Here is a 12,287-nt window from a genome sequence, read left to right as displayed (position 1 = left end):
TGGGATTTCTTACTTATTACATCACCAAGATGGCAGACAAAAAGATCTCAGCTTCTGTCCCTTCAAAAAAGATCAACGTTTCCATGATCAAGAATAGCTCTGGGAGAGCTCTTGGAGTCCTCTTAAGAATTCCTTACTTATTCTCTTTCCTGGTATTAAATTGGAGGGGGGAAATAACATGGTTTATAACACCACTTATTAGGACTGCAAAATTGTACATACAAGAAAAATGATAATTATAAGATTTTATCTGCCATTCATCCTCACCCTCTTGTGACTTTGCCTCTGGCTTATGCTTCCCTATGGCTTTAATGCACTGTCCAGCAACCATATTTCCTGCTTATTAAAATGTTTTTCTCTCTTTACTATAAAGTCCATGTTAGTTCTCCCATAAAAAAAAAGAGCTGGTTTCCTTCTAAAAGAACTATCTTCAAGTTTATTCCTATAGGACATTTTGCATATGCACTGTCACTGTGTTGCAACTTGCATACCACTAGTTGGAAAAATATGTTTCCCTAGACAATCTCCTCGAGGGTGGACAATTTCTTTCTGCAGTGCTAAACGGGGACTAGTACCTAAGCAGTACTAGATATAGTTTTGTCGAATGAACGAATACATGAGTGAAAATTGGATATAGAATTGAACACCATTTCACACTTAATGAAAATCTCCAACTTGTCTATCTGTAAGGGATTACATAAAATAAAGTTTTGACTAATCTGCAAGCATTTTATTAAAATTCTGATTCTATTATTGATTCACTTCCCAACCTATAAACATAGATCACTTTGATAAAATTTAGTTTTGAAAAACGTCTCTGACCATTAAGAGAGTGCAAAGCTGAATTAAAAACATCACTGAGAGCTTCCTAGTATATTGTTACTTTTAAAGTAAGTTAAGCAGATTATACTTTAGAGAAAGCTTTTCTTTTTTTTCATGGCTGTCTTATCTCCTATGCTTTATTTTCTGTTTCACACAGTAGCAATGGCAACTATTCAAATATTCTGTAATAATGTTCTTGAGTTGCTGAGTTCATTTCTTTTTGTGATCTATGAGCAGCACAGGTTATGTGAGCACAGAAATATCTAGAAATCACTCCTGACCGGAGAAGAGAGCTGCTATACATCACAGTACCTGTTTTGATATATTCAAATACTTAATTCATTTGATAGGCTGGAAAATAGAACCATGGGGAAAGAAAAAGACAAGAACACTTGAGGAATAATCACTGAGAATTTGAAGTTATGATTCTTTTTTTTTTTTTTAAAGAAAATGGAAGCCTGCTTTAATTGATGCACATATTGACGGACTTGCGATTGGAAGGGGCGGTGACGTTAACATGACACTGGTGGTTAACGCAACAGAAACATGAGGGCAGGAGATGGCTTTGCAGGGACATGATGCCTTCATAAGTTAGGGAAACGGACTGCTAGCTGGCTGCCCTTTCATTTCATGCTCTTCACAAACTCCTCTCCCTTTTTGATGGAGGCCTTCAGCTCGGGGATGGCTTCTGCTATCATCTTCTCTTCAAAAAGGGAGATCTTGCCAATGCCTAGATTCTTCTCGATGCCCCTTTTCCCCAGCAGTAATGGTGTGGAGAAATAGGCACAGTCTGCTTCCTGGGATTTAACAAAGGACCATTCGCCAACTCCTTCCTTCCCATTCATTGCATCCACAAGGGAGAAGACAAACCGAGCTCCAGCGTATGCCATGGACAGGGTGGCAGAGCCTGCTCCAGCTCTGGCCTTCACCACCTCCGTGCCGGCCTCCTGGATCCGCCCAGTGACTGCTGTCAGCTGGTCCCGGGGAAGGTCCCCCTTGGGAGCGCACTGAGAGATCAGGGGGATGATGGTCTTCCCTGCATGACCGCCAATGACAGGAACATTGACTCGCGTGGGATCCAAAACCCTTTAGTTCTGCAATGAAAGTGCTGGCCCTGACAATGTCCAGGGTCGTCCCCCCTAAGGTTTTATTGGGGTCGTAAGCTCCGTGTTTCTTGAAAACCTCCGTTGCAGTTGGGATGGTGGAGTTGACCGGATTTGAAATGACACAGATCATGGCCTCGGGGCAATGCTGGGCGCAGGCCGCAGTCAGGGTGGCCACAATTGAGGCGTTGGTGCTGAACAGGTCATCCCGTGTCACGCCTGGTTTTCTTGGGACTCCGGCTGGAATAACCACCGCATCGCAGCCTTGGAGGCCATCCGGCAGCTGCTCAGGCCCGAGGTGGCCTTTCACGGTGGCTCTGGTCTCGATGTGGCTCAGAGCTGCGGCCACTGCGGGTGTATGAGCAACATCGCGGAGGGTCAGGCGGCTCACTAAGATGTGAAGCAGCACAAGGGGCTGCCCAGTTCCTCCGGAAGCCCCAAGCACAGCTACGTTAGCATGTGCTGGGCCGAGGTGCTGAAGCTGCGGCGGAGAGCGAGGGCGGAGGGCACGGCTGGCTGGAACGGGCAGGGAGCCCAAGGGCAGGCGCAGGAGCCGGCGGCGGGCAGGTGACACCAACCACCTCCACCTGACGTTATGCTTCTACATGAGAAAAAATACTTTTGGGAAGAGTGAATAATCTTTGGATTTTTTCAATTTTTCCAAATCCCATATGAATTATTTTTTTACTGTCCTTAGTTTATTTACTTGTATTTTTGCTTTTACTTTGTATGACAAGTGAAATACCATTATATGATATACCAGATCAATTGAATATCCATTAGATAATTCCTAAATTGTATTATTGTATTTCCTTCCCCTTAAGTTCTTTGAGGCTCTAGCCTCTATTTTATTCAGTCTTGTGCTTCCAACCCTTAATCCCCAAGTACATGGCACTTTGCTTAACATATAGAAAATCCTCAACATCAAAATAACCAAATAATTAACACGTACACACATACATTTGTGTATATGTATGTGTGTGTGTTTGTACACACAGAGTATACATAAATAAACAGATCTTCATAATGGTTTTTGGTAACTAAAACAAATTTTACACAATGACTTAGAAAACAGATACCCAAAAATACAGATGAATGTGTATGTATGCACACTATGTGTGTGTGTATATATATATATGTGTATATATGTGTATATATGTGTATATATGTGTGTGTATATATATATGTGTGTATATATATATATAAACTTATTTTGCACACATTATATATAAACTTATTTTGCATGATGTTGATGGGCATAATAGAGCACCTGAGCATATTGACTTTTTAAAGCTGAAGGAGTTTGAGCAATAGCAGGTCCAGGAAGGATTTTCTGATCCTTCCCTGAAGTATAAGACTCCTATGTGAAAGGGACCCTCTCTGTACTCAGAGGAAAGGAGCATCCTTATTTTCAAAGGTTGAAGGATGTCAAGAAGAATCGGAATGAGCAAGCCTTGCCAAGTTAACCTTAGTTACTACTCTTAGCTCATATCTCTTATGGTCCTACCAGTTGTCCATGACTCTCCACTCTCTAACAAACCTAATATTAAAACACACTCATAATTAGCCATTTCTTTTTAGGTCTTCATTTCCTTATGAAGGCTCCATGTCATGTAAAACATATTCAATACATTTGCATGCTTTTCTCCTATTAATCTATCTTTGTTATAGAGACCCAACTGAGAACCAAAGATGGGTAGAAAAATATATTTTTTCCCTATGATGTCTTTTAGCAGTTAAAACAAACAATATAATGGCTTTTAGAAATGGGTGTTCATTATCATCCTTCCATCTTAACTTCTATTTAGTCTATCTCCCTAACTTCTCTAGAGGAAGGGGCTTGATCTCTTTACCTTTTGTATAAAGCTTTTGTAATAGCTTTAGCCATACATGAAACCTAATCCTCAAAACCAGTCTTTTTAAGTGATTACACATTGTCTTATCTTACAAAACAAAACCAGGTGTACTTAGACATTATGTAAATCATGTAATTGCTAATGAAGCTCACTGAATGGTATCTTCCATTTCCTTCTTATTTGGTTAGTTCTCTAATTTAGGACCTAAACTGAACTATAAATTGACCAAATTCTTGCTAATGGAAAAATTCAGTAACACCGAGTTTTAAAAGATATTTCAATATTTTTAAAGTATCAAATACACAGAGAAATGAGTCCCAATATGTGGAAAATCATAACAAAATTATTTTTTTTCTGATTTTGAAGAAAGTACTATGTAAGATTCCCTGACTGGTGAGGGAAAAAAAAAAAATCTGTTCAACCAGCCAGCCTCAGTTTCTCTATTCCTGAAAAGAGGGTTGATTGGCCTTTCTGAAGTGTTTTGAGACTTAATTAGTTTATACTTGAAAAGCACTTTCAATGTGAAAGGTCTCATTTAAATGCAAAGTACTATTAATCAGTGAATGCCAGATTCAGCAATTTTCTTTTACTTTATAAACTTAGCAACTATTTAAACAAAATACTAAATTACCTGTCCTGTTTTTTTTTTTTTTTTTTTTTTTTTTTAGAAATATCTTTTGTGCACATTTGCAGGCCACTTTTAAAATGTTTGCAACAAACTATTCTTTTCTCTCTTTTTTTCTATAAATAGTGCAACCTAAAAGTTCATGAAAACATTTTTTATAAGTGTTTTTCTCTTGTTTCTCCTATTTCCCAATCCATGTTATTCACAGCATTGTCGTAATACAAATGATGACATTAATAAAGTGATGAATTAAATTGTGACCCTTTCAATTGTCACTTCATTACTAATAGATTTGCAGAAGGAATGCATTATTTGTAAACATATTTTATAAAATATTAACTGTTATAATTCAGTGTAAATTCTCAAGATATATATAGATCCTACTTTCAATTCCGGGGAAAATGTGAAGATCATGCTTTTGGCTCCACCATGGAGCTGAGACAAGTAACTGCAAGCTTTAGAATTGATGTCTTAAATATAAATCCAATAAAAAAGGATGGCCTACTTTATAATTTTTTCTCCCAATTACATACGTAGTGCAATATTTATAACACTCTAATAGGCAGGGATAACAAGCATGTATCCCTTCAAAAGTCAAGCTATTTGGAAATTAGTCTTTAGATTTGTGTTTCAAGAGCAAACATTGGAGAACAAGAGGGATGGCTTGAAAGAATAATACAGAGCTACTTCCATGTTTTAAAATTAGATTTTCTAAAAAGTTGTTTGGAAAGCACATTTCTATAAACTTCTATTTATAAAAAAACATCATTTAATTTTCAAAGAATTATTCTGTACTTAGTTTCTTGCATATGCCTCACAAGGGGCATATGAAATTTCATACCATTAATCTAAACAGTGTTAGTAAACTATGCATTATATTTAAATTCAACTTATATAAAAATAAATAATATTTTGACTATCACTGCAAAATTAACAAAATGAATACTTCTATGACTTGGCAAAATAAAAATTTACTATTAACTTCTTAGCTAGATTGAGTTTTCTTACGTTTATCCATCATTTATTATATTATTATGAGCTCTTAAATGTTAAAGATTAAAGATGAAAAGACATGACTTCTTGATTTTACAAACAGATCTTAATTCTCAATTATGAATGGCTTTTTTTTAGAGGGCTAAATTTTCTATTTGCTACTATAAAAGTAACTTTAAAACAAATCAACCTACTTTATAATGAATAAACTGCAGTGTCTCACCCAGGCCACCCCACATTTTACTGAAGAATGATTCACAAGGAAAGATTGTATATATTTAAGGTACACAATGTGAAATTTTTATATATACATACGCTGTGAGAAAATTACCATAATCAAGCTAATTAAACATCCATCACCTCATGTAGTTCTTTGTGTGCGTGTGTCTATATGTTGAGAACATTTGAGATGTACTCTCTTAGTGAATTTCAAGTACCTTATTATTAATTATAATCACCATGATGTACAGTAGGTCTTCAAAACTTTTTCTTCTCATAATTAAAGCTTATACCCTCAATTCCAACTTACTAATTCATAATTACTTCTTATGATGGTTGAAAAGTACTATTTTGGTTAGCATCATATATACTTAATGCTTCATATGTATTTAGGTACTATTAACTTTAAAAATTGGATAATTTAGTCATCAAGGTATTTTTATATTATTCAAATATATGGCCCAGAGGTGAGAAAAATAGGTGCTTATTTGATTTATTTTTTACTCTTTATTCTGAATTCTGACATCACATATAGTCCCTTAGTTATTTGTCTTTAGAGACATCAAGGAAAGAAACAGATGCCTACATCTTACAAGACTCAAGAAAAATGGTAATTAAGATATAATGACATCCCTTAGGCTTCTAATAACAACAATAGCAATAATAATAAGTTAAATCTTCTCTAATATCATAGAGGCCCAAATTAGGATTTAGTCAACCATGGAGACTCTTCATTTTTTTGAGTTCAAAAATCTGAATGACTTTCCTTTCACAAGCTGCTTCTGCTAGAAGTCCTTCCTTAATTAAAAATACAAAATAAACTCAGTTATACAGTTCTTGCCTTTTCTCTCAATCTATTGCATTTTCAACTGATCACCTACCTCACACTCAATTCTAGTTCCAGATATTTCTCATATCTGCCACCTCACTTCCTCTTGCATCACTCCTAACTTAGTTCGTACTTCACTGTGTTTTCTTTGTGGCCCTTCCCTCTGTGGTTTATAGGTTATCCTCCACTGTCCACCTATAAGTGCACATGTTTACCCCAATGGACCCACTAATAAATCAATAAGATCATATAATTCCTCCACTTGAAATTGTTCCATGTCCTCCTAAGTGTTCCTGACACTGATAAAGAAATGTTTACCTTTTTCTTAAATGCTATGACATGGCCAAATATATGCATTAACATCATGCCAGCTTCCTCTTGAAAGTCGGTTGCCTCATCCCAGAAGAGAAATGCTCCATAATTTGTGTATGCTGCTACTAATTATTTGTCTAGATTATTATATCTTTGTGTGCATACACCCTATTCAGACTTCCTATGAAGAAAAGAATAGTGGCTTATTTATCTAGTTATCTAGCTGGTAGTCGAATCGTACCTCTTGTGCTCTGTGACTTTGAGCAAAATATGTAACATCTGCCTCATCAGCAAACAAGAATTTGACTAAAATTAAATGGATAAATGCATGTAAAATCTTAGTATAGTGCCTGGCACAGGAACATGCATTATTAAAATGACTGCAAGTTGATATTATTGATGTTATTATGATTCGTATTTTTCTGCATGTTTCAGTATGTGACTTATAAGAGACACTCAATAAATATTGTTGAATTTAAATGACAGAAACAAGGAGGCTTAATTATTCATCAAAGTCAGCAATGATCACCAACATTATCATCATCGTTATCACCTCAAGCCTTCAATATGTACAAAATATGTTAGCTAAATAAATAACAAGATGTATTGTTTACATCTATAGTACTCGTAATCAATATGAATATTGTTTCCATATAGCTCCAGTTAATAAGTAATTCAGTACTGTAAATTTGCATAATAACAATGTGTTATGAGACAAGGGCAGAATTGTAAATATTTTTTAGGTTACGGTTACAACAAACGTGTCTTAATGTTTCATAGGCAGTGCCAATTTTAAAAATGTAAGCATACCCATTATGCCAACAACTTCAGAAACAACACATGACATAGAGGGCTTTGACAGTATTGAGAACTCAGTTACTAACTTGCTGCGTGGCAAGATAGGTGTTTATAGGATAACTTTAATATATTTTGTAAATCTGAAATAATTCATATAAAAAAGAGACATAAAAATTCTATATATCTTGTAAACCACGACTTCCAGACTGCCCTTTCCATTCTGAAGCAGCACAGAATTCCAATTGGGAATCAGAAACTATGATGTCAGTGATTTTATCACTTAGCATATTTAATTCAACTGGGCTTAATTGATTTTATAGAATTTTAATTCAACATTTATCTTCATGAATTGTTTCTGAAACTACAAAAAATTGGTAAATATGACCTAGTGTGTGCTTTTATTTTTCCTTATAAACACCTAAAATCTTATTTAGTATGTGCTGGACAAATGATAGCCAAAGTGTGTTAATGGTTGACTATAAAACTTCCATATAATTCTGTTAATAAACTTATTAATTGAGAGTATAATACTACTGAAAGAAATTTTAAAAAGCTTTTCTTTCTAATTTTAGGTTGTATGTATTTATTTAGCCAGGAAAAGAGATATATCTGAAGACTTGCTTGTTCACTTTTACTTTTTTTTTTTTAATACATGCTTTATGAAATTCTGGTCCTGGTACTATATCACTCCCTCTGAAAACTACTTGTCCATCAAGCCATACTCTAAAAATAAAACACAAAAGAACTCCCTACTTTGACAGTAGGAATTTAACTTCTGATTCCAAGTAGTGATTTTAGTCAGGAATGATTTTTGTTCGTTTGTTTGTTTAATCCATTTTCTGCCTACACTGCTAAGGTCTTTCTCTCTAAAGATGAAATTGATTGAATTGCAGTGTGTAACTTGTATACTGTGGGACCAAAGCTGAAGAATGAGGCAGAGACATGTTTACTCAACTCCTCTCCCTCCATATACCCAGTTGTTAACCAAATCTTGACTCCTCCTTTACATGTCCATTCTCTGTCTCATTCCCACCACTAGCATTTTACCCCAGGGTCTCATCATCTTAAAACTGAATTATTCAATGGCTTCCTGATTGTATTCTTATTTTTTATTTTTACAAGGCAATCCATACTCCATATACCTGCAAAAGATTTCTCCAAAATGTATCATTTTATGTGTCAATTCCTTCTCAGAAGCTTTAGATGGCTCAATGTTGCCTCCGTGCAGGATAGCAGAGAGCTTCCAGAACTGCCAGCTCCAGTCCACAGTCCTGGAGTGCCCCGTGGATACTAATTGTGAGACTGGTTTCCAAAATTACCTGGCAAAAGGGCAGTGACTGATCAGTGATGTCTGCAATGGGAGTAGACATGGACACTTGCAGCAAATACAGAGTAGATTTAGGAATAGTTTCAACAGAGTAGAATCTAACCTCTCACTATTCTCAAATGGAACATATATGTATCTATTTAGACAACATAGTTTATGATTTGAAAGAATAATATGCATTACTCAAGCAAATGGATATAACACTCACTATATTCTCAGGTAGATCACTTTGTAACTTCCTGTATTATGTAGTTGCTTAACCTTCCTGTGACTGTTTCCTAATTATCAAAATGAGTATAATAAGGTCATTGTAAAACCTAAGTATATAACTGCGTAAATCACTTAGAGGTACACCTGACACATAGCAAGCTTTCAAAAAAATGTGTGCTATTATTATCATCATTACTATGTCTTTATGATACCTACAGAAGCCCCTTATCCATTACTTTGAGAAGAAAATAAAGAAAAATTTGTTCACACAATATTTCCCACCACCATGTGGAACATATAAGAGCACATATTCACATACACAGATGTATAGATACCGATGTATAGATGTATATATAAATTTATATATTTATATATAAATAAAAAGAAGTATCTGTAGAGAGAAATTGCTTTTGCCACGGTGTAAACAATTGTCAATTATTCTATATCTTGCCACAGTACTATTTAGCAGAAAATAAAGAAGTAACTAAAAATGAGGTATTTATTTATGAAAGAAGGAAAGATAATTCCTCTAACGGAAGAGTGATTATAATATCATTCCTAGATAATATAGGTACCATTTTATCTCAAGACAATTGCACTTGCTATTTCCTTTGCTTGAGGTGCTTTTCCCTACATATTCCTGGTTATCACTTCTCCTTCAAGTCTACCTAGTTATCATCTTCTCAGTGAGGTCTTGACCATCCACTCTATTTCTGAATGCAGTGACCCAATGCTCATCTTCTCATTCCTTGCACATTTTTTACTTTACTGTACTAGTAACTTTCTATTATATTATGTAGATTACTATATATCATTTAAATTATTTTCTCCTCTCTATGCTAGACTGTACAATCTATAATGACAGAAAACATTGTTCTGTTTACTGCTGTATCCACATTGCCTAAAAGATGGGCTTACCCATAATAAGCACACGAATTGTAACAAAAGTGAGTAAAAGAATATTTTAGTTGAAATACACATCCTTAGCTATTTAGATAAAAAGATTATTTATTAATCTCCCACAGTATATATAAGGATCTTGATTGACTTTAGAGACCTTTAGGAGTAGAGTATGATTTATAAATAGGCCTTTACCTTTATACAGAGTATTTTGGAATTAATGTGTAGCTATACGAGGAAAACTGAGGCTGAAGATGTAGTCAATAAATAATAATAATTATAATAATAAATTATTGCCGTATACAAGTACGTCTTTTTGTTAGCAAATGTTTGGAATTTTTGCTTTTGAAGAAATAGTAAAATCTAAAATCTGTTCCAAAAAATATTCACACAAGAACTCATGGTTCTCTGGTCTGATTTGATATCCTGTTACAGTGAGGAAGGTATGTGAAGGTGAACATAATCTCATCTATACTGCACTTTGCATGTGAGAAAGGAAAGGGGAAAGGTAAAAAGCTCTTGTCCCTTTTATATCTATAAAATGCCTTTTTCTGGAAACATCTTTGGATGTGTGATTGTTATTCATGGAAACTGTCAGTTTTCTTAAGTCCATCCTGTAACATGATAGGTGAGTGACAGAGAGTGGGCCATTATCCCGACAAGGTAGAGAGCTTACCTAGCAAAAAGTCAAGTTAAAAGGAAACCTAAAATAAGAGAATATTGTTGTTTTTATTTGATGTTACACATACTGTGAATCTGAACTGTATGATTTTATTTTAATCATTAAAACTGTCCTTTCCTGGCTCACCTTTCCTGGCCAGATAATCCAAATGAATATTGGGGAAAAGGCCAATCATTCAACTACTGATTTAATGGTAATATATGAGGTTTTATACTATAGACTTAATATTAAGGAGATTTTATTTCAATGTTTTGGCATTAAAAGCAGTCATTATAGCTGTTGAATATATTGTTTTTATTCCTCCCCAAGTAATCTTTTCTATAAAGTATGTTATCAACCTTAATTAAACAGGGACCATAAAAAGTCCTTAAGTCATTTTTAGAAAATGTCTTCAAAGTGGTTTTATAATATCACTTAATATACGCTTGTAATCTGAAGAAAATACCACAGCTACTGTAGAATATAACAGATGAATCCAGAGCAAATGATTCCACACATTCTGAGTTGAGAATATATCATAATTAAAAGCAGATCTAGATAATACATATTGCAAACAGGAGATCTAACAAGGAATGTTACAGGAAACTACATTAGTAAGGTGTAGGGGAAGGAGGATTGGGCAGAAGGCAGTTAGGATCTGATAAAGTTGCAACAGAGATTTCAAGTGATCCAGTGAGCAGTTCTAGAACTGTTAGTATTCTTCTGAGTTGTTCTCATTGAGGCAAAGGAGTCACACCTTTGTATTCTTTCAACATTTAACCACTGGTTGTAGGTTACCCCCCAGGGTGGTGGCATTGTAGTTGATGGAGCATAGCCTTAAAGAAGACAGCCTCCTTGGCCAAGGGCAGTTCCCAGAGAGGGACTTAGCTGTATGCCTCCAGCCATGATATTCTGACAGCAGGGGAAATGAAAGTCTCAGTTCAAAGTGGGATCTGGGAGGCACACCAAGGCAACTACTGCAGTCTACCTATTGCTGCAAACAGTGAGTTCATCCATCTGCAAACAACTTGCCCGTCATTTTGATTGGTACTTCTTCTAGGAGAAACTTAGAAGAAGAAAGTTAGGGGATCCCTGGGTGGCTCAGAGGTTTCGCGCCTGCCTTCGTTTGGCATGATACTGCAATCCCCGGATGGAGTTCCAAGTCAGGCTCCCTGCATGGAGTCTGCTTCTCCTTCTGCCTGTGTCTCTGTCTCTCTGTCTCTCTCTCTTTCTCTCTCTCACGTGAATAAATAAAATCTTTTAAAAAAATAGAGAAGGAAAGTTAGTGGGACCCCAATGTGCTGCTGATAGTATTAAGGCTGCAACTTGGCACTTGTCAGCTCCCTCCTTTACTACCTCTGTGGGACTTCCCTCACCCTTGGCTAGCACTCCTGCTCATCTAAGTTGCTAGTTTGGGAGTTACATGGACTGCATCCTTAAGAGGCCTAGATCCCTGGTCACAGTGTACTTTTCAGGCTGTGATTTGTGCCCTTGTCCATTCTTTGTCATGATTGGTCAGAGGAGTATAAAGAATTATTAGAGAGATGCCTGACTGGCTCAGCGGTTGACCGTCTGCCTTCGGCTCAGGACGTGATCCCGAGGTCCTGGAATCGAGTTCTACCTTGGGCTCCC

At 35.8% G+C, this 12,287-nt stretch overlaps 1 pseudogene; it reads right to left on the bottom strand.

The window, feature by feature from the left end:
• Nucleotides 1-1,294: 1,294 nt before the first annotated feature.
• LOC112934180 (malate dehydrogenase, mitochondrial-like) lies at nucleotides 1,295-8,927 on the bottom strand (annotated as a pseudogene).
• Between the last annotated feature and the right edge of the window lie 3,360 nt (nucleotides 8,928-12,287).

This window comes from Vulpes vulpes, chromosome 9 (assembly GCF_048418805.1).
Source record: "Vulpes vulpes isolate BD-2025 chromosome 9, VulVul3, whole genome shotgun sequence".
NCBI classification, from domain to species: Eukaryota; Metazoa; Chordata; class Mammalia; order Carnivora; family Canidae; genus Vulpes; species Vulpes vulpes.
Note: the sequence above shows the minus strand (reverse complement) of the source record. Positions and strands in the feature narration are given on the sequence as shown.